Here is a 23,711-nt window from a genome sequence, read left to right as displayed (position 1 = left end):
TGTTTCACCTTGTTGATCAGGCTGGTCTCAAATTCCTGACCTCAGGTGATCCACCCGCCTTGGCCTCCCAAAGTGCTGGGATTACAGGCGTGACCCACCACGCCCAGCTAGGGTTCTAATTTTGACCTCTAGTTTCCATAGTGCTAATGATGTATGTAATCATTAATAATGTATTCTTACTGCCATAAACAATAATATAAAGTGAATGTAAATAACGAATAATATCAAAATAATTTAGCTGATGAAAATAGCTTTTTACAGGTGTTCCCTCAGATATTCCAACTTTCTTAACTAGCAGATTCTATTGTTAATATTTATATAGATGTCACTGATACTTCCTTCATTTATTATATTTATCTCTCCCTCTGCTTACTAGATGGCACCTTGTTGCTGCCTTCTCGCATGGTGGAAGGCAGACACAAAAAGGCATGATGGTGTTCCCTTCAAACTCTTTTATAAGAGCACTAATACATATATTAGGGAGAAACCTAACGACCTCATCGCTTCCCCAAAGGCCCCCTCCCCCCGCTTCAATACTATAACTTTGGTATTAGGTTCAAACATATTAATTTTAGAAGGATGTTCTAAAATTCATTCAAATTTATTTTACTTCATTTAGTATATATTGTGAAATCATCCTTAACAACTTAAAAACATATACTGTTTGCTGTGATAGGTGATCTATAAAATACTTATTTTAATTCATTTATTCATCTAATTATAAGTATTTGCATCAAAATATGAGTTATTTTGAGAATTAAAATATCATGACAGAGTAAGTATATTGATGGGATCATAGTTCTTATATTTAAGGAATAGGGAAAAATAAAATTAATGTTAATATACGTAACAGTTCTTTCTCTTCTTTCCTGGAGATTTCTGTGAGTCAGTAAACTTCTATTGTTGCTACTCAATTCAATTGCAATGAACATATATTCATCTATTTTTCCAAATGAGGAAGTTTTTCTTTATGACAATCAATGCAATATTTTCTAGCTTTTGAAAGGTTTTTAGTCTTTTCAACTTTCCATGAGCAATGTTATTGGTAGTTTATTGTCTTATTTTTAATTTTACAGTTGTCATTTATGTATAAGCAATTTTATGTATTGATACTGCAAATGTTCTCAGACCAGTTTATATCATATTCATTCTTCATACATAGTTTTTTTCTCTCCAGATACATTGTCACTTTTATAAGCCTGGACATCATACTTTTAATTATTTTGTAATTCGATGTATGACTAATAAGGAATTGTGCATTCAAACAGTATGGAAAAAGTACCCACTAAATGAATACAAATGTAAATAAAATGTGATCCGTAAAACAAATGATTAAAATGTATATGTTGATGCAACATAAAAAAAAAAACCTTATGTCCATCTTGAATCGCCTACTCAATTCCACTTATGTGATACAGAACATTTTCCTGATATAACATAATATAAAGGATACTTTCTATTTGTGTAATAGAGATGCTAAAAGTAAATAGCAGAGCACTGGGCAATAAAAAACTACAATTTTTAAATAATACAAATCATTTATGAGAATCTTCATGGCATTTGGAAAATGAGAGATGAATTATTGGATAAACCAAGAAAAGTTAAATTTATTTTTAACATGCTCTTCTTCAGTGAATTTTTTTGTGATTCTTATCACATAGACTCCAGTATCACAGAAGATGATATTATAGAAAAATAGTAGTATCTGCCTCTGTATTACTACTCTCCCCAAGCTAAGTTATCCTCTTTCCCTCAATGATCAGTGTCATTGTGACCCTACTTGTGAATAATCAAGATACTTTAGGTCAATATTCTATAATAAGTTATTTGTAGTTCTATTCTGGAAAATTTACTTGCTATGACTTCTGTCCTGTGAATTTGTGGTAACTAGATCCCAATTTTAAGCCACTTTTGCTTAGAACTCATTAGTCTCTAGGCTTCCCAACTTCAGAGTCTTAAATCCTGCCTCTATCCATTAGTCTTGGTCAGACCCTGTTGCCTGATATTCCTGATGCTTTCCTACCTGTGCTTATTTGCTTTCTTGTCCCCTGGAATATTCTAATGTTGCTTCCTTCAAAATAGCCCTTCTCCATGTTCTGTATGTCTATTGAGTGGCCCTTTCCCTCTGTATTAGATTTGCTTTATGGAGTTTATGCCAACAGCCTAATCGAGCTTATCAGGTCTTTTACCATGCCCTCTCAATGTTATTCACATGAGACTAATGCATAAAATAAAAATCTCATGTCATCCTACAAAATACTGACTAAAACAATCAAAGGTACAAAGAAGGGTATCTATGCTAGCTGTGGAATTTTGTGAAGGGCGCATGGCAGTCACTAAATATATTTACAACAGATAATGCAGACAAGGACAGACAAGCAAAATTGAGGCAAAAAAGAGTGTCATGAATGGGCTTTCAGTAGAGGTTTGACACATTCCTATCCACTACCTTGGTGTAAGATCTAGCAACCAAAAAAAAAAAAGCCAACCAACCAACCAAACAAAACCCCAGAAAAATGTGTGTCTCTCCCTTAGACTTCCTTTAAGCACTTTAGATTAATGTGTTGGATGAATCCCTTAAGAGCACTCATGGTCACTGGAAACAATGAACTGGTTGGAAGCATCTCCTTGATGTCATATAACTTGCCTGTGATCCACTGGGCAGTGTCACCAGAATGAGGATCCCACACAGTCAAACCACTTACCTGGACTCGATGTCAGGTCAAACAGAAAACTAGAAAGAATAAACCAGCAGTTTTGTAAAATCCACAGATAACACTTCACACTTTGGGTCTGCCTATAAACCAGTATCCTGCTTAGTCTTACTGGCTCCTGGATTCTAAGACTAGTAATGGAAATGGAAATGGAAAGACTGGTAATGGAAATGCAATCAAATAGCTCTGTAAAGAAACTCATTGTTGGAGAATTACCTATGAACAGTGAAGCATGTCTCCTATTTTGGCAGGAAAGCCATGCCTCTTGCTTGTTATTAAACATTTTTTAAAAGAAAAAATAATGAAAACAATAAGTCTGTGCAGTTTTTGGCAAAAAATGAAGAATATAAAACTCAAGGGACAAAATTTTTAAATAAATATTAACTGCACAAAGCAAAAGAAAGAGCTGACAAAAAATACCTGGCTTAGGAGTTGGACATTTCAAAAACAAATGTTAGGAAATGAATGTTTCACCCAAATATTACAAAATTGGGGGAAAAGGGGCAGACTATATTATAGAAAGTTTAATCAGAAAATTTATAGAGGATGAGTTTGATAACCTTTCTCAAATTACAGAGAGAAAAAAAATGATAAAAATAGTGAGGAATTGGTTGGTAAAAGGAACAAAATTTTAATTTATAAAAAATATATTCCTGGAAAAGAGACTTGAATAAATTGAAGAAAGAAGATATAAAAGATTAATTGTAAAATGCTGAGACCAACTCTGTCATGGATATCCTAACCAGCAGTGCTAGAGAAGTTAAAGACACACACACAGAAATATAGAGTGAGGAGTGGGAATCGGGGCTGACAGCCTTCGGAGCTGAGAGCCACAAACAGAGTTTTACCCCCATATTTATTGAAAGCAAGCCAGTGATAAGTATTATTTCTATAGATTATAGATTAACTAAAACAAGAAACAAAGGAATGGACTCTGGCTAGTTATCTGCAGCAGGAACATGTCCTCAAGGCACAGATCACTCTCGCTATTGTTTGTGGTTCAGGAACGCCTTAAGCGGTGTTCCACCCTGGGTGTGCCAGGTGTTTCTTGCCCTCATTCTGGTAAACCAACAATCTTCAACGTGGGCATCATAGCCATAATGAGCATGTTATGGTCCTGCAGAAATTTTGTTTATGGCCAGATTTGGGGGCCTGTTCCCAACAGTAAAAAATCCTCATTAGAGTGAATGTCTGAACTTTAAGTGTAATACACATAACCAATAGGTAAATAAAGATAAGAAGTCTAAAATGAGAAATTGTTGTATAGAAGTTTTGTTTATGTACATTCTAACAATTTAATCATATAATTAAATATAATTTTTGAATTGCAATTACTGCACAAACGTAGAATTAAATGTAAGTTCTTTAAGTATAATTAACATGATAAAATAAAAAGCCAGAAATTATTCCTAATAGAGAAGATGAGTGATCTTTTAAATAGTCACTAACACATTTCACATTGCTCATTATATGTGCACATTGTCCTTCAAAAGCAGGAAAATCTAATATAGAAGGTAAAATATAGATGTAAGAGATGTTAAAACTCAGATTAGTGGCTGAGTGATAGAGACAGAACACAGTGCAGGAATTCAGAGAAGTTGTGTGTATTAGTCTGTTTTCACACTGCTATAAAGAAATACCCAAGACTGGGTAAATTATGAAGGAGAGAGGTTTAATTGACTCACAGTACCCCATGGCTGGGGAGGCCTCAGAAAATTTACAATCATGGCGGAAGGTGAAGGGGAAGCAAGGACCTTCTTTACATACCAGCAGCAGAGGGGAAAGAGTGAAGAGGGTGAGCCCCTTCAAAACCATCAGATCTCATGAGAACTCACTCATTATCACTAGAACAGCCTGGGGGAAAGCACCCTTATGATCCAATCACCTCCCGCCAGGTGCCTTCCTCAACACCTGGCAATGACAATTTCAGATGAGATTTGGGTGGGGAGACAAAGTCAAACCATATCAGTGTGTAATCCATAGTGGTCATAGAAACCATCAGGACAGACGGGATTTAAGAGTAAATTTCTGAGTAATTTGGGTTTAAATTCTACCTCTGTCCTATATTAACTTGAGACCATAGACAAGTTATCTGATTTCCCTGGGCCTTATTTCCTTGTCTGTGAAAATGGAAACATTGAAAACATATTGTTTCATGGGCCAATTACAATGACTGACGGAGATATTCTGTGAAGAGCATCTGAAACACATCTGGCACATGATGAACCCTTAATAAGATACTCATCAGTATGTGTTTCTGTTGTGTTGTCATATAACAGGGCTTTATGAAGGAATATCTTGACAGAGCTTGCTGTATAAGCTAGGTTACTTCACTGGCAGAGTCATGATGCATTAGGAACCAGTGAGGAGCTAGTTATAGGGTACAACTGTGTCCTATATTTGAACTTCAGATAGGATTTTTGTTTGACAAATCTTAAAAGTGCCACTGACTCTGATGTTTTAGAGTCTGCACATTCTGTGTGGTCCTAGACTCAGATTTATAGAAGCATTTTATTTGCCTCATTCAACTTTAAAAAACCCAGGATCTTCTATGTCTATAGCATAAACTTTAATTGTTATAAAAAAATGCAGAGATACCTGGGGAGTGAAGCACTCCAACCTGTCCCTGGTCATTTTCTAATATTTTGATTGTGAATGTAGATTTTAATACAAGACTGAATACAGATTTGGGTGGTCACACGTGAGAGTGGCAGGTATATAGGGACAGGACCATGAAAACACTAACATTCAACAAAGTACCCATCGCAGAGGGAGGCAGATGTGTAGAAGCACAGGCTGGGTAATTGAAGACGAGTTTGCCTGATCCAATCTTTCTTTAATAGGGCTGAGGAATGCATCCGAGTCAACTAATACAATAATTTGTGTATTTTCATTTTGTCGCTAAGTAAATAGGATAATCTTTTCAAAGGCGTTCTTGTTTTACAGAGGTCATTTTGTACCATTCATCTAAGGTCATTTACCAATGTTCATTGATTCTTGGTATTGGGATCAGAACCAGGCATGCATCAGGAATTTTGTGGCAAAAATAAAGTGCTTCCCTCAAATACCTTCTGAGATTTTATTACTTCTTTAAAAATTTATGGGTATATTTACTGGAGTTATGAGAATATAGCAACATAAATCCTGGAGAGCAAGAATTCAATCTAAACTTTAGAAACTTCTTGACCAATTTCCAGTGTTATTCAGAAACCACAGCTTACACATTTCCACTTATTAAAATAATTTGTTATCTTTTTTCTTTTTGATGAAATGGAAATTATTTTTCTTCAATTTAATTTTTAAGCAACTCAACATGTACAGCTAGAATTATAGCAATTTTGAAGATAGGGTAGGAGCCTGGAGTTTCTTCTCACCTGCTCCCCTCCGTCTTCACCCTTTCCCTACTTGGCAATCGCAGAAAGTTATTTGGAACACAGTTAATTTGTTGACAATTTAAATGCATCTTGAAACCTTGTACGGTTTTGGAATTCTGACCCACATGAGAAAGACTCTATTAATATTGGGCTATCCTATTTTTAAAAATGCACTGCCACACAGCTTTTATTACTTTCCTGTCTTGCATTCTTATTTGCACTCTGCTACTGACCTACTTTGAGATGTTTAAAAAATAACTTCTCCTTTCTTTGTTTTTATGCCTCTGTTTCCAGTTCACTCACAAAAAAACACTATTAATCATACAATTATGATAAAAACCATTTAGTACTTTTTCCTAAATCACATATAAGTACATAATACAAACATAAATGGAAGCAGTGTTTTTGAAGATTCAGTCACATCAGAAACAGGCGAAGAATTACAGAGAAAAATTGTTCATTTCCATACCCATGCATATGAGCTAGAGGGAGCAGCCCCTAAAATTAATCTTTAGCCTTGCCAATGGTTTCATAACACTCTTAGATGTTTGAATACCAAGCCACCTCACATATTCGAAACTGAAATCTCGCTTCAACTGTCAGTTTGAGGTTAATACATTGATCTCAGACTCATAACTATCTTATCCTATTCTGATACTCAATCCTCATGTGTGCAGTAGACTCTGACCTTGAAGCTTGTGTGACCTGGTACTTGAGAATGCTTTTAAGCACTATCAACCAGGTCATGATGAAAGAAGAATGTGTATGTTTGGAAAATTAGTAACTGGTAAACTAGAATAGAGTAGATAATGTGAATCAGAAAATCTACTTCATAGACCAATATAATAATTTGGAATGTCTGAATGAAGATCATACTAGAACTGGAAATGCTGGGTAACATTTCAAAGTAAAATGAATACATGGTAAATGCTAATTTTGATAAGGAAGAGAGTAGGAATTGATATCTGATACTTGAGTTTAGTAGATTAAGGAGATGCCTGTAAGAAAGAAGTTAGAGGTAGAAACCAATTTTATCCAATTTGATTTTATATGGATTATGAACTCTGTTTATGTGTAAATAAATAAATTGAAGCAGAGATGATCTCTTGGTTATTGTAGATGGCAGACTTTTTTTACCTGAAACTTTAAAGATGGGAATTGAAGTCAGTCTGAGAAAATGACTTGATGAAAAGTGAAAGCTGGCCAAGGCATGATTGCTGAAGAACACTAGAATCCAATAGATAGAAGAAGAACCAGTAAGAGAGAGATGGCTGTTAGGAGCTGAGGAGAGGTTGGGTAGCAGAGCAGGGAGCCTGGGAGATGAGGTGTAGGCGTCGAATAAAAGAAGGAGATCTTAGGAATACACAGTCCTTGAAGCAGAGAGAGGAGGCTTTCAGGGAGATCCTGCTCAAAACAAGTTAGACTAAGAAAAGGGTTTCTATTTGGCAGGAATAATTTCCATCAATTTGCATAAAGCTGCTGCCTCAGTCAGATAGTTTGTCTGTCTTCTGCTACAAATTTTACTTTTTATCTCCATGTTTTCATTTCCTTAATTTTAATCCCTTTCCCTTTCCTTTGCACTTTATCATGGGCATTTCCATTAAAAATACCTACAAAAATCTATTACCTTTCATGATTGATACCTTTCTGTTAAAGTTGTAAAGGACCTATTCTGTAATAGTTACCCATCTGGTAACTATTTTAACTTGCAATTGTTTATATATTTTATATATGCATATATCCTCATTGAAACATCATACACATTATAACACATCTTTTTTTACATACCCTAGTAAAGCGTTTTGATAAGTTGAAAAGTATCAACTTAAAATTGACATCGCTATACATATAAGATAATTTCTCTAAGCTCCCTCTCTCTTTCTCCTTTGGAACTTAATACCTGACTGTATAGCATAAAATAGATCATGACTTATAATGTGAAATGCATTGTTTTATTATAATATGGAGATCTCACTGTATTATGAGCACATTCAAGGTGAGAATGCCACAGAGGGCAACACTGAAGGTACACATGCAAACAATGGTTTCACTGTACCCAGTTAATGTTCATGTGTGAGACAGAAACAGTCTCTAGTGAGTTTTACAGTATGAGTAACATTAACCCAAATATAACTGGTCAAGTAAGTTGGAAAGTGTGTGCAGGGAAAGAAGAGACAGTGTGTGTGAGAAAAGGAAGACTAATTTTCTTTGGAGTTGTTTCAGAATGCTCTGACCATTCAGGTTTTGCTTTGCCGCATTGATTGGTACAGATGGTTATCTACATAATCAGAGCAATATCCAGACCAGACAGTTATTTATACAGCTCTCAAGTCTACTGTAAGCTTCATCAGTTGATTCCACTACTTCTTTTACTGTTGTGATGCTTAAAATGTTATTAATGGGATAAAATTCCATCTTGGGCTCTTCCATATTTCCATCTTGAGACTGGGGCATGTTCTAACATCTGATAAGAGATGGAAAAGTGAACTGGAAAAGGAGAATGCATATCAGCATATCATCCATTTTTTTCTCCAGACATTCCTAGTAGAAATTCTGGAATGAGAAATTTAACCAAAATTTTTAAAATAACAACAAACATAAAGGAATTCTGTATAATGAGAGGTCTTAGAATAAAGTTTGAACATTTAAACCATTTGAACAGGTCTTAGGATAAAGTTTGTGATAGAATTGCTGCAATGTTACCAATTATTGACTACAGTGAAATAAAGGAATAACTTAGAAAAATAAGCCTGCCAATACTAAAAATTTGTGGGTTTTTTCTTTTTTTTTTTGAGACAAGGTCTTGCTCTCTCGCCCTGGCTGTAGTTGTAGTGGCACAATCTCAGCTCACTGCAGCTATGCTCTCCTGGGCTCAAGGGATCCTCCTGCCTCAAATAGCTGATCCTCCTCCCAAATAGCTGAGACTGCAAGTGTATGCAACCATGCCTGGCTAATTTTCTTTATTTATTTTATTATTATTATTTTTTTTGTAGAGATGAGGTCTCACTATGTTGCCCAGGCTGCCTCAGCCTCTCAAATAAAAATTTGTCTTAAGTCAGTATATATTTTGAAAACTTTCCAGCGTGAGTATGATATTACTTTACTTTCATATAACTGTGTTTGGTTATCAAGATTGACTAGCTATAAGATTTAGAAGCATTTCTGCTGCATTCGCCAACTATTATTAGAAATCCTTCTAAAAGTATTAATTATGTATTCTTGAGATAATCATACTACCTCACCATAGAGCTTGCTTGGATTTTCAGCAAGATTCGTAATTTCAAACGACAAAGAGGGTTAAGACTCATCTACCTCTCCTATTTTATCTCTTCCTACTCTTTCCCTCTGTCACTGTGTTCCATGAATGCTGTCCTTTTTTTCCAATCATTCCAAGCTCATTCCAATCTCAAGGCACTTCTCCATACTGTTCTCACCATAGGCATTGTTCCCTCAACTCCACTTTTACATGGCTGTCTACTTCTTATCATTAGATAAAAGCTCAAATCTCCCCCTCTTCCCTGTACCAAATATTGCCCGTGAATACATGCATGCAAAAAGATAAATAGGCATATCTTTGTCTTCATAGTACTCTTATCCTCAGATGAAAGTATCTTTTCCATTTTTTTCATTAATCATATCTCTCCATCTATTAGGGCAAAAATTGTGCACAGCAGTTACTTTGCCTGTCCTCCAGTGTATACATTAGATCCTACTTAGAGTGAGAATTCAGTAAACATTTGTTAATTGAATGTCATCTTTTACCAAGTAAAATAACAGAACTCTATGCCTGGATCCAAATAAATGTTTTACATTTTTATCTTGCTTTATGTTTCCTAATGTTTTTCTCATTTTGGCTGACACATATTGGCCATTTCTTTGTTAGCCAATATTAAAATGAACAGGACTTATACAGGTATATGTTGTTACTACAGAGACCAGCATAGATTATTATAGATACATTGATAAGATGGTAGCAAATGTATTTTAAAATGAGGTATATACACTCTTTTTAACATCTGTGTATTGTGTGATCTATAAATTTATTATAAAATTCAGCTTAGTTCATTGTGGTTATTTGATAAATATATTTAAATCAATTTCTAGATTTTTATGACTGAAGATAAATGTTGATGCACATATGTGTAGCATGCTTTAGGAGACCAGAATATTTATTTTGAATCATTGCATATTTAACTGTCAATGATTTGTATTTAGAAAGCATTTATATTTAAATATGTTTCATATTAGACAACTACCAAATGCCTAAGCCCAACTGCATATTTTAAATTTCCCAAGGATGGTTGAAAGTGTGAGATGGTAATTATCTTTTTCTGATGTGTTGGTGCTATTAAAATCATATCATGATAACTTATCATTTACATATAAATCTTGTTAAAATTTCAAAGCCCTGTGCTGAAAATATAAAAATAAGTATATTTAATATAATTGACATAAGATTGCTATTTTCCACAATTTTTCTGAAGGTAATAAGAGAAATCCACTTTTGCTTGCCTCTTCAAACAGCATTTTGAATTCTATCAACATCACACTCCTTTTATCCCCAGTAGCTGAAGTCCCAAAAGACTATCTCACCACAAAAATAACATCTGAAATATCAACTCTATGCATATAAATTCAGTTGGAAGGAGAACACTCTTCATGACTTTAGAGATGTCAATTTTATTACAAACTGTTCCTTCTATACACAGCTATGTGAGCAGGAGAGTATATGTGTGTAAATTACTGTGTATTTCTTTCATTTGCCATTACAACTCCAGGTGTAAGAGAAACATATAAATCCAAGTATACCGTACAATCAGAAACTGTCACAGAAATTATATACCTAGTTACGCGTGAATTCTTTACATCTTAACTTCCGCATTTACCGCAGATAACTCATATTAGCAAATGATACATAAATACTCATCATCCTAAAGGTTGACTCTTCTTTCTTTTTATTCTCTTTTTCTCTCTTGAAATCCTATGATTCTATCAGAAAAAAAGGTCAAAAAATTCCTGCCTTTCTCTGTCCTCACTCACAGACATTGCACACACAATGTATTAAACACCAGGATTTCTAATTTTTTCTCACATTTTTAAAAAATTAAAGTTATCATAATAATTCAAACTGAAAAACATGGTGGTATTTGATGCTATGTTTCTCCTCTTCTCATAAATCCATTTAGTTACAAGGGTAAATTAAATCTATTCACGGTCTATATGCATCCACTTCTTGTCAGTCTCATTTGGTCCCCTGGATGAAGACAATTTACCTACATTGCTTTTTTTTCATCTCTCCCCTCACCCCTAACCAACCTATCCTATAAAACGCACCAGGATAAAATAGAGCACAGCTGTAATTATGATGCTTGTCATTCTATAAACTCTCCATGATTTGTAATTACAGAAAAGAGAACGCCACACTCCTCTCTTTTTAATCACAGTTTTAAACCAACCAATCATTCATCAATCATTCTTGTTGAAAAAATTCAAACAATTGAAAAATATATAGAAAAGGGGATGAAAATCTTTCTTCACTGCCATCCACTTTTTTTTTTTTTTTTTTTTTTTTTTTGAGAGGGAGTTTCACTCTTGTTGCCCAGGCTGTAGTGCAATAGTACCATCTTGGCTGACGGCAACCTCTGCCTCCCAGCTTCAAATGATTCTCCTATCTCAGTCTGCCCAGTAGCTGCGATTACAGGCATGCACCACTACGCTCAGCTAATTTTTTTGTGTTTTTAGTAGAGGCAGGATTTCTCCATATTGGTCAGGCTGTTCTCAAATTCCTGACCTCAGGTGATCGGCCTGCCTTGGCCTCCCAAAATGCTGGGATTACGGGCATGAGCCACTGCGCCTGGCCCGTCCACTTCTTAAAATACCATGATCATCTCAGTTAACATCTAAAAATTAAGTACAATTGGGATGGCATGATTCTATACTTAGTTTTAAAAATAAATGTTTTTGCGTATGTGTAAAATAATTTGTGAGCATATTAAAAACAGACACCAGTGTGATGAATTCACTGTTTCTTTTGTAATAATTACAATTTATGTAGCCATTTTTTTATTAGAAGAGTAAACAGCATTTTGAATACAGAAACCTTCATTAACTTGTTTAATTAAATTTTTAATACTTTTCCAATATAAGACTAAAATTTTAATAAACATGTTTTACTTTAGTTTGTGGACTCTTAGATAATTAAAAATAATTAAAACTTTGTTTTTACTAAGGTTCTTATTTACTGATACAATCAGAATCATAGACTCATAGACTTAGTTGGTGTTCAATAAATATTTGAAACATGAATGGTACTTATACCACCATTTAATTGATTTAGAGGATGTGTGGACATAGAATAATATTTAAAAACATATTCTGATATATTTTTCATAACAGTATTGGACAATTGATCTTCATTTAAATATATACTAAACCAGAAAAAAAGGCTTTTGGAAATAAAACTATGTTTTGTCTTCCATTTTTTCTTCTTTGGTTATTCTTCCTTTCCTATACCCTGATGTCTGTTACTAAAATTAGAGGGTATGTATTTTTTACACACCCTCCCCTCAGGTAATTTATATGCGCAATTAAACTTAAAAACTATCGCTGTTCTATGATATATAGGTAACATTACTTAATATTTGTAGTTTTAAATGTGATTTTTATCATTCTACCAAAAAGACACATTCACTTGTATGTTCATTGCAGCATTATACACAATAGCAAAGTCATGGAATCAACCTATGTCCCCATCAGTGGTGGATTGGATAAAGAAAAAGTGGCACGTACATACCAGGGAATACTACACAACCATAAACAGAAACAAATAATGTGCTTTGCAGCAACATCAATGCAGTGGAGGCCATTATCCTAAGTGAACTAATGTAGGGACAGAAAACCAACTACTGCATGTTCTCACCCTGTAAGCGAGAACTAAACATTGGTTATACATGGACATAACAATGAGAACAAAAGACACTGGGGACTCCTAGCAGGCGAGGGAGGATGTGGGGCAAGGGCTAAAATACTACCTATTGAATACTATGCTCAGTGCCAGGGTGAAGGGATCACTTGTGTCCCAAACCTCAGTGTCACACAATATACGCATGTAACAAACCTGCACATGTACCCTCTGAATCTAAATAAAAGTTGAAATTATTAAAAATAAGTAAATAAAAATAAAATGTGATTTTTGGATTTAATTGCAATCTATCCAGAATTTGTAAAGAACTAATACAACTCAACAATGTTTCCCTACGGATAATAATGTTGGATATATTTTCATGTGCTTTTTTTCTCTTTTTCTTTAAAACAGAGTTTCGCTCTTTGTCACCCAGGCTGGAGTGCAATGGTGCAATCTCAGCTCACTGCAACCTCCGCCTCCCAGGTTCAAGTGATTCTCCTGCCTCGGCCTCCTGAGTAGCTGGGATTACATGTGCTTATTGATCATTCATATAGCCTATTTAGATCTTGTCTTATTCAGATTATTTGCCCATTATAAACTTGTTTTTTGTCTTCTTACCATTGAGTTGTAAGAATACTTATATACATTCTGCATACAAGTCCCTCATCAGATATATGCTTTACAAACATTTTCTCCCATTCTGTGGTATGAGGGAGAAAAATACCTTTTTTTCAACCCATCTTTGGTTCATGGCTGATGCCCTTATAACAAAAGACAGATTAACAAGAGGAAAGCATACACATTTATTCCATATCAGTTTTATATGACATGGGGACTTCAAAGGGAAATGAAGACACAAATAAAACATTAAACATGAATTTTAAAAAATTGGCTGGGTGTGGTGACTCACGCCTGTAGTCCCAGAACTTTGGGAGGCCAAGGTGGGTGGATGATGAGGTCAAGAGTTCAAGACCAGCCTGGCCAGGATGGTGAAACCTCGTCTCTACTAAAAATACAAAAAATTAGCCAGGCATGGTGGTGGGCACCTGTAATCCCATCCACTCGGTAGGCTGAGGCAGAGAATTGCTTGAACCTGGGAGGTGGAGGTTGCAGTGAGCTGAGATCGTGCCACTGCACTCCAGCCTGGGCAACAGGACGAGACTCCGTCTCAAAAAAATAATCATTGTAGGTTTGATGAAGAGTTGAACAGTCATGTAAAAAAATGATAGGGCCAAAAGATTATGATCTAATGGTAATAAACTGGACAAAATTTAGCAAGACCCATTTATTCAGATACTTTTCTATGTCTTTGTCTTCAGATATAAGGATAATCCCTTCCTCCAAGTATGTGGAGGGTACCTGTAATCTGAGGGTCTTAGACTTGATTCAAGGTAAGGTCAGAAAATCCTTCCTAGGTTTTATTGACCTGGTTTATGGGAGGAAGGTTGGAGAGACCTTCCCACTTCTGCTATTTTATCAGATTCCTTCAGGTTAAAATACTTTGGGTAGTATAATATTCTGAACACTAACAATGGTTTGCCTTTTTACTAAGTGCTGTCCTTTGATGTACATGTTCGTTTATTTTTTCTTTTAATGTCCAGTTAATTTCCTTGTTTTGGTTATATTTCCAGTGCTGTATGTGAGAAATCATTACACGATGACAATGATTATTTTGGTCAAAGAATTTGACAATTTTAGCTCTCACGTTTATATGTTTAATGTATTGTGGTTTAATTTTTGCATATTATGTTAAGTAGTGGCCTAACTTCATTATTTTGAATATGGTTGTCCAGATATCTCAGCACTATTTTGTTGATAAAACTATACTTTCCACATTGAATTGTCTTGGCCCCCTTTATTAAAAATGAATTAACTATGAATGTCAAGACTTATTTCTGGACTTTTAATTCTACTTTATCAATTCATAGTTCTGTCCTGAGGTCAATACTGTCACACAGATGACTATAGCTTTGTAGTAACTTTTGAAATAGAGAATTGTGAATTCTCCAATTTTGTTCTTCATTGACAAGAGTTTCTTCACTGTTCAAGTGTATTTTCATGAGTTTGGGGATTAGATTATCAAGTTTCTGAAAAAAAAAAAAGGCAGCAGAAATTTTGATAGGAATTTAATTGAATCTTTAGATAAATTTGGGCATAACTGTCACTTGATAATATTAAATTTTCTAATATAAGAAGGTGGTACCTTTCCAGCTATGTAGGTCTTTTAAATTTATTTTAGTTTATAGTCATGAATTTCTTTGGGTAAATTTATTCTTATTTTTTCTTTTTGATGTTATTGTATACAGAATCATTTATTTAATTTTATTTCCAGATAGGTCATTGTTAAGGAAGCCGATTTTTGTATATTGATGTTATAGCTTTCAACCTTGCTGAACTCTTTTATTAATTCTAATAGTTTTTTTAAAAAATATATATTTGGTAATAATTTTCTGTAGACAAAATTGTGTCATCTGTAAATATAGATAGTTTTGCTTCCTCCTTTCAAGTCTGGATGAATTTCTTTTCATTCGCTGTATTAACTATCCTGTCTAGAAGAACCTCCAATGCAATGTTCAATAGTCCTAATTATAAGGTGAAACCATTTAGTCTGTCACCATTAAGTAGGATGTTAGCTTTAGGGTTTTTTGTGGATACCCTTTACTTAGAGAAAGCTCCTTAATATTATAAGTTTTGTTCAGTGTTTTTAACATGAAAGAGGTTGGGATTTTGTTACATGTTTTTTCTGCATCTGTGAGATTGTGGTTTTTGTTCTTATTCTATTAATATGGTGTATTACATTGACTGATTTTCATATGTAGAACAAACCTTGTATTACTGAGATAAATACCACTTGGTTACAATGTATAATTATTTTATATATTGCTGGATTTAATTTGCTAGTTTTTAGTTGAGAGTATTTGTGTTTTATAATAGTAAGAAAAGTTACTCTGTAGATTTTTGGGTGTGATATCTTTTTCTAGTTTTGGTATCAAGGTCATACTTGCCTTGTAGAATAAGTTGAGAATTGTTTTCTTCTCTTCAAAATTTTTTTTAAGTGTTAGTGAAACAACAGTGCTAATTCTTCTTTAAATGTTTCATAGAATTTAACAGTGAAGCCATGTGGCCTTAGGTTTTTCTTTGTGGTAAATTGCTTCATTACTTGGGAAATTTCTTCATTACTGTTTCAGTGTCTTTTTTTCTTTTTTCTTTTTCTTTTTTTTTTTTTTTTTGAGACGGAGTCTTGCTCTGTTGCCCAGGCTATAGTGCAATGACGCCATGTCAGCTCACTGCAACCTCTGCCTCCCAGGTTCAAGCAATTCTCCTTGCCTCAGTCTCCTGAATAGCTGGGATTACAGGCATCCACTGCCACGCCCAGCTAATTTTTGTATTTTTAGTGGAGACGGGGTTTCACCATGTTGGCCAGGCTGCCCTTGAACTCTGACCTCTGGTGGTCTGCCCGCCTCAGCCTCCTAAAGTGCTGGGATTACAGACGTGAGCCACCTCACCCAGCCTCAATCTCTTTCTTGTTATAGTTTCTTTCAGATATTTTTTTTCTTCAGTTTATATAGGTTATTTAATTTGTTAGCATAGAGCTGTTGATGTAAGGGATAACCTTATAATCTTTTTTAGTTTTTAAAGTTTGATAGTAATATTTTCTCTTTCTAATTTTAGTAAGTTGAGCCTTCTCTCTTTTTCTGGTCAGTGTAACTATTGGTTTGTCAGTGTTTCTTAGTGCTCAGGCAGGCAGCTTAAAATCCTGCCTTATTCTTCACGTTCGACTTGTGCAGAGCCTCAAGGACAGCTAAAGGTGAGTGTTTTCTGGGTGTATGAAGTGTCCTACTCAGGCTTGCATAGCCCTCTGCATGCACAAGGCCTTCTACATTCACAGGAATATGGTAGAGCTTTTAAAATGTGCCCAGATTTTAAAATGTCTCCAGCTTTTTCTTTTTAAGTATTGTTTTTTGGTTTGCTTGTTTTGTTTTGTTTGACAGAGTCTAGCTCTGTCGCCCAGGCTGGAGTGCAGTGGCATGGTGTTGGCTCACTGCAACCTCTGCCTCCCAGATTCAAGTGATTCTCATGCCTCAGCCTCCCGAATAGCTGGAATTATAGGAGCTTGTCACCACACCACACCTGGCTGTCCCTCTGATTTTTGTATTTTTAGTAGAGATGGGGTTATACCATGTTGGCCAGGCTCGTTTTGAACTCCTGGCCTCAAGCAATCCACTTCCCAAAGTGCTGGGATTACAGGCTTGAGCCACCACTCCTGGCCTTAAGTAGTTATTATTATTATTATTATTATTATTATTATTATTTGGCCCCAGTTGTTTAAGTCACCTCAAGCAACTGCATTTTTAAGCAATTAATTGCCAGTGGAATGCCCCTCCAGGAAAAGACGAGATGATCTCACAGTGGATGATCTCTGAGTTAGGTCACTGCAGGTGAATTTTTCCAGGGTATTTTGAGACAGTTAAAATAATGAGAATTCTTGAGAACAGGTCGGGGAGGTTGGGGGTACAGGGGGTGGGGAGGGTGGAGGAACTCCAACCCTTTTCTGTCCCTTCCAGTAGCTTCTAGGTTATGGGTTTTCAAGCCTACCACAGAAGGGAGGAAAATGGAAATAGGGCAAGTTAAAAATACCAAAAAGCTTACTGTTTATTGAAGCTGCTTTTCTTAAGTAATAGACCCTAGATTTTTGTAACCCTTTGGTTAGTTTCCAGAGTGCTGAGAAAGTTAATTTTGACCATTTTTCTATTGTTCTCACTGCATTTATAGAAGAAAAGTTACCCAACCATTCCTGTTGTACCTGATATACTATAATGTAATGTCTTCTTAAAATAAATGTTAATAATTTTCACTATAATTAAGCGACCCCGAAACAAAGTATAATTTTTGAGTTTATTGAGGATATTGGAATTAATTTTGAGGACATGAAGTTGAATCGCTAGAATCACCCTAGTTGAGTTTAGATGAAAAAAAAATGGAACATTAAAAAACAAATAATCTCTTATCATATTATCAATTGCCACACTGGCTTCTGACATGTGCAAAAAGTTTAAAAAATAAGTCATTAAGTGAATTGAATGGTTTTTTTTTTTTGGACCATATCTTCAACAGAATATATACAATGGTAAAAGTGAGACAGTATATTTGCATTTTACAATGTATAATTATTGACAATTACACAAGCATAATATAATCTTTTTCGGTGATGGCATACGAGAACATTCATGTATAACAGCATCGTTAAACAAAAAGCATCTTCAATAAAATTAAATATAATTGTGTTTCTAGCAAGACATTTAATATAAAAACTGTATTTTAAGTGAGAACTTTAAAATAGCCTCTGGGATGAATTTGAAGTGTATCATTGTTTATTTCCATACTTGTAAATAAAAGAAACATACTGTATAATTTCAGTTATGCTCCATTGTAACAGTATATAATAATGTTAAATAATCTATTTTCATATTGGGTTGATATAGATAAAACTATCATTTTAGAACTATAAAAAGTTTTAGAATTAAAACAAATATTTCCTTCTAAAGAAGAGAAAGGGGGAAGGGGGAAGGGAAAGGAGAAGTGAAAGTGAAGGGGAGGGGAGGGGAGGACAGGGAAGGGGAGAAATAAAACACATAAAACAGGAGAATCAACCCAAGAAAGATGCGAAGGGAATTTTCAACTCAATATTCAAGTGAAGTCCTACAGTGACTATGTGACAGGCCTAGGGTGCAACCAGTCCCAATCTCTGACTATATTAAGGGATTCTATTCTCCAAGTTGGGAACTGAATTCAGTTAAGAATATATAAAAGGTAAACAAATGCAAAAATGGTAAATTATTCTTTTCAGAAAAAGAAAAGGTTCTCAAGGAATCAAACTATAATCATATTGTTCCTGGACCAAACTAAGGGTCGGGCTGCTATTTCTCATGTCCTAATAATGAGATGCAGATGAACTGGGGAGGAAGAGAGTTTTTTTTCTGTAGCTGGTTACAGAGAGAAGTCCTGGAAATTATTGCTAGACCAACTCAAAATTACAAAGTTTTCCAGAGCTTATATACCTTCTAAGCTATATGTCTATGTGTAAGTGTGCGTTCATCTAAAGACATAACTGAGTTCTGAGTCCTGAAGACCTTCTTCTGGAGCCTCAGTAAATTTGTTTAATCTAAATGGGTCCAGTGCTGGGGTGATTACCCTTATCTTGTCTCCTGCTAAATCACAGAGGTTTGAGAAGTTTCTTCAGACCCCCAGTAAACTTGTTTGTGGAGGCCTGGGAAGTTTCTTCAGATCCATAGTAAAACTTGTTCAGTCGTTAATGGGTCCTGTTAAGAATTCCTTGCTTCCTTTGTCATGCTTTAAGGCCTAGGAAAGGCCTAGGCAAAACTCTTGATGGCCTTTTGTTACATCCCAGCCTTTGTATAAGTGCACTGGCTTTTAATATTTAACCTAACCACAGGCCAGGCGCAGTGGCTCATGCCTGTAATCCCAGCACTTTGGGAGGCTGAGGCGGGCGAATCACTTAAGGTCAGGAGTTTGAGACCAGCCTGGGCAACATGGTGAAATCCTATCTCTACTAATAATACAAAAATTAGCTGGGCATGGTGGCACGCACGTGTAGTCCCAGCTAATTGGGAGGCTGAGGCATGAGCATTGCTTGAACTGGGGAGGCAAAAGTTGCAGTGAGCCAAGGTCACACCATTGCACTCCAGCCTGGGCAACAGAGAAAGACTGTCTTAGAAAAAAAAAAAAAAAAAATTAAATTAAATTAACCACTTGGTCAGTACTGAAACAGCTATCAGTGAGACCTGGACTGCCACAATATGTTATAAAAATATAAACATTGACTTCTCATTTAATTAAAAATATACTATTACTATGTTAGGTTCATGGAGAAATGGCAAGTGTGTGGGATGTGCACACTCACACCTGAGAAGTGTAATAAAGCCATATGCTCAGCCTCTATCTTAGGGAACCAATGGATGCGTTGTAACATTTTGGAATCCTGGAAGAGCATTTAAGATCTGGAGTTAAAAGCATCTTCTTCCAGGAAGCAAGATGAGAAAGAGAAGGGTAAGATGAAGTGGGGAACTATTTTTGACTATAAGCCTAGATATACTATCTGACCTTTTAAGCTATGTAGTTATTATTTTGATAAAAATAAAAATAGTAAATTAAAAAACCAAGAAAGCTAAAAATCACAATATTCTTTCAATTAATATTAGAATTAACAAATAATGTTATGTTAGGTAATTCTTAGGCCATGGGTTTTAAGCCCTCAGTCTTGCATCACCAAATACAGTGATAGTAAGGAAGGCTTAACCATTTTATTACCGTATTTTTAAATTATGAAAGTAAAGCATGTTCACAATTAGTTGAACAATTTTTAACCATATGGTATTAAAACTTTAAAGACCCGTGCAAAAATCCAGAAGATGAGGACAGAAACTAAGGTAATATGAAAAACTGTTTTAAAAAAATTAAAAACTTACACATTGAGAAACAGATTTTAGAACACTGATGGAATTGCTGAGTTTTGAGGGGCCAACAGAATGGGTTCTAAGTACAAATGTGATAAATATAATGACCCCACCTTTTTTTTTGATAATCTAATGTAACGCTTATATATACGGACTTTGAAAAGCCTACTAACATAGCTGCCATTATGTTTCTGTGGGTGGTTACCAGTCAGTGAACAAACTTACAATACTTAAGATGTAAGTTTACTGCTCAATTTGCAGTCTCTTTAATGTAAATTCCACCCAAACCCTCAGCAGACATGTATATATAACTTTATAAGTTATAGAAAATTATTGGACTTATCTGAAGAGAATTTCATTCTGGACAATCAGATATAAATTACTCACATGGTTTTAGAAAATCATTTGTGTATTAAGCTGCTTCTGTGAAATTACTGTTGTCTGTTAGTAGCACTTGGAAAATTTTGTACTGGAATAGAATATTTGGTTTTCCTTTAACTCTATATTGAAAATCTCTGAATGTAGTTTTGATACACGTTTCGCAAGATAACTTTAAAAGAATTTTTAAATGATCCATGTTGTCTGTTCTGGCCATGTGTTCCTTTTCTGTTTGTTGTTCTGTTTGTTGGCTTGTTTTTAATTGACACCCATTGGAAAAAAAGTCACTTCAACAGATACCTATTAGAGAAACTCATTATGTAATCAAGCAATGCCCTAGGAATAAGATCTGCTAAATACCCGGTACCAAGGGGGAATCTTTTTTTTCATTTTTTTTCTCTCTTTTTTTTTTTTTTTGATGGAGTCTCTCTCTGTTGCCCAGGCTGGAGTGCAGTGGTGCCATCTCGGCTCACTGCAACCTCTACCTCCCGGGTTCAAGTAATTCTTCTGCCTCAGCCTCTGAGTAGCTGGGATTACAGGCGCCCACCACCATGCCCAGCTAATTTTTGTATTTTCAGTAGAGATGGGGTTGCACCATGTTGGCCAGGCTGGTCTCAAACTCCTGACCTCAGGTGATCCACCCGCCTTGGCCTCCCAAAGTGCTGGAATTACAGACAAGAGAGAATTTTAGAACGTTCATTTCATCATACTGTCTTCACACAAGATGTATTTAAAATTCTTATGTTAGAATTTTTATCAAAATTAGAGTAGTTTATTAGGGAGGGAGTGGAAGACTATTTCCTTTTTGAGTCCCTAATACTTTCTTTTGCAATGTTTGGTACATTTATGTAATGCATGTCTCAAAAAAAAAAAAAAAAAAAACCCAAAACATGGTAAATAAAACAAGCAAGTTGTAAAATGATGCATGAGTATAAAAATATAACAATAATAAATACATTAATAAATTTGTATTTGTATGTAAGATGTTAAATAACTAGAAGGATGTACAGCAAATTCATGATTTGGGATTGGGGAAAAAGTTACTTTCAATGAAATTGTGAGTAAGAGTGAAATGGAACTATAAGTTTCCTCTAATGTTTTATCCCCTATATTATGTATAAAAAGTATAGATGGCCTAATGATGATAATTACTAATCCTGGCTTGTGGGAACATGGTTACTATGTTATTGTCTGTACTACCTTGTATTTTAAAATATTGAAAAAAAAATAAAAATTAGAGCCCATTTTAAATATTTATTCTCCACCTTGAAGAAATCAGATTAATTTTTTTTACTATCTAAAATTTAATCCTTAAATTATTTGGAAATGCTCTGTGTACAGGAGATATATGTTATAACAAGAAATTACAATGGTGACTGTTCTGATATAAAGAACATTTTAAGCAAGTAGTAATGCTACCTAAGGGATCACCAGGAAAATTGTATGTTACATTTAGTTTTCTTTTGAGTCACACTTTAATTAGAGAAAGAAAAATAGTTTAGAGCATATTTTCTGGCATTGAAGCACTGGAAAGAAAATTGCTATGTGTAGCACATATTTCAGTGATGTGGCTTTCCATAATTTTGGGCATCTATTGATTCTTTGAATAGATAAAATAAGTGCTCTAAGAAACTATGAGTACCTGTGTCAAAGAGCTATTGCTCAGGGAGAGAATAGTGCCAGATCTCCACTTGTTCAACTATCAGCTCTGCCAGTGATTAAGAGAATGAGGGAAGAAATATAGCCAAAAATGTAATTATTACGTTTTACTGAGAATTTTGAATTGTGTTAAAGACATCATGATATCTGAAACTAGGCTCAAAAAATAATTGCAGGATTGTGGTAATGCAAATTAATACCCAGGCTGGGAAAACATTATTTAGAAAGAAAGAACAGAAAATTCTTACCCCTAAATTATGTTTTCAGATTATATACTTCATATGAATAGTTCAGACTCAAGGTCTTTCTCTTCCAGTAAAGTAATTAGCTAGTTCACCCTCTCATTGTAGACAACAAAAATGCCAGAAGAATTTCTTGTTAAAAATGCCAAAAACATATTTATATATCTCAAGATTTTGGACATTTTTGGAGACATTTGCCAATTCATATGAGGTGGCTGAGAATTTGAGCTGTGCTTTTGGAAAATTTACAGGGCTGGATGGACTGAACTGAGAAATCAAGGTCCGTTTATACCAGAGCTGCAAAACGATGTACCCTAAAAGTAAGAGTATTCTCAAAATTACCTAATTTTTGAAAGGACTGATTCTCAGCTTTATGCCATCTCAGTAATTTGGAAAATCTAAACTCTTGACAAAGATGATAAGAATTCTGAATTTCTAGTTCTTCCATAACAAGAAAACAAAAAAAAAAAAAAAAAAAAAAGAAAGAAAGAAAGAAAAAAAAGAGAACCACAACAAAACTCTCAAGACTCAACTTTGAATAAAGGTAACATCATTCTTAACCTCAAAATTTTTAACCTCAAATTTTTAACCTCAAAAATTTTTAACCTCAAAATCTTAACCTACAAAAAATTTTCAAATGCAGTGTCAAACACACCATTACAAATAAAAAAGGAACAGGAAGATTAAAAAAACAAACAAACCATGGGATTAAAAGAAAGACTTTTTTTAAATTTATGTATTTATTTATTTATTAATAAAAGAAAAGAACAAGAGTGTATAACTTTCAGGCCGGTCGCTGTGGCTCACTCCTGTAATCTCAACATTTTGGGAAGTTGAGGTGGGTGGATCGCTTGAGGCTGGGAGTTTGAGAGCAGCCTGGCCAACATGGTGAAACCCTGTTTCTACTAAAAATACAAAAATTAGCTGAGAGTGGTGGCTCACACTTGTAATCCCAGCTACTTGGG

This window comes from Chlorocebus sabaeus, chromosome 23, assembly GCF_047675955.1.
Source record: "Chlorocebus sabaeus isolate Y175 chromosome 23, mChlSab1.0.hap1, whole genome shotgun sequence".
In the NCBI taxonomy this organism is placed as follows: domain Eukaryota; kingdom Metazoa; phylum Chordata; class Mammalia; order Primates; family Cercopithecidae; genus Chlorocebus; species Chlorocebus sabaeus.
This window is presented reverse-complemented; position numbering follows the sequence as displayed.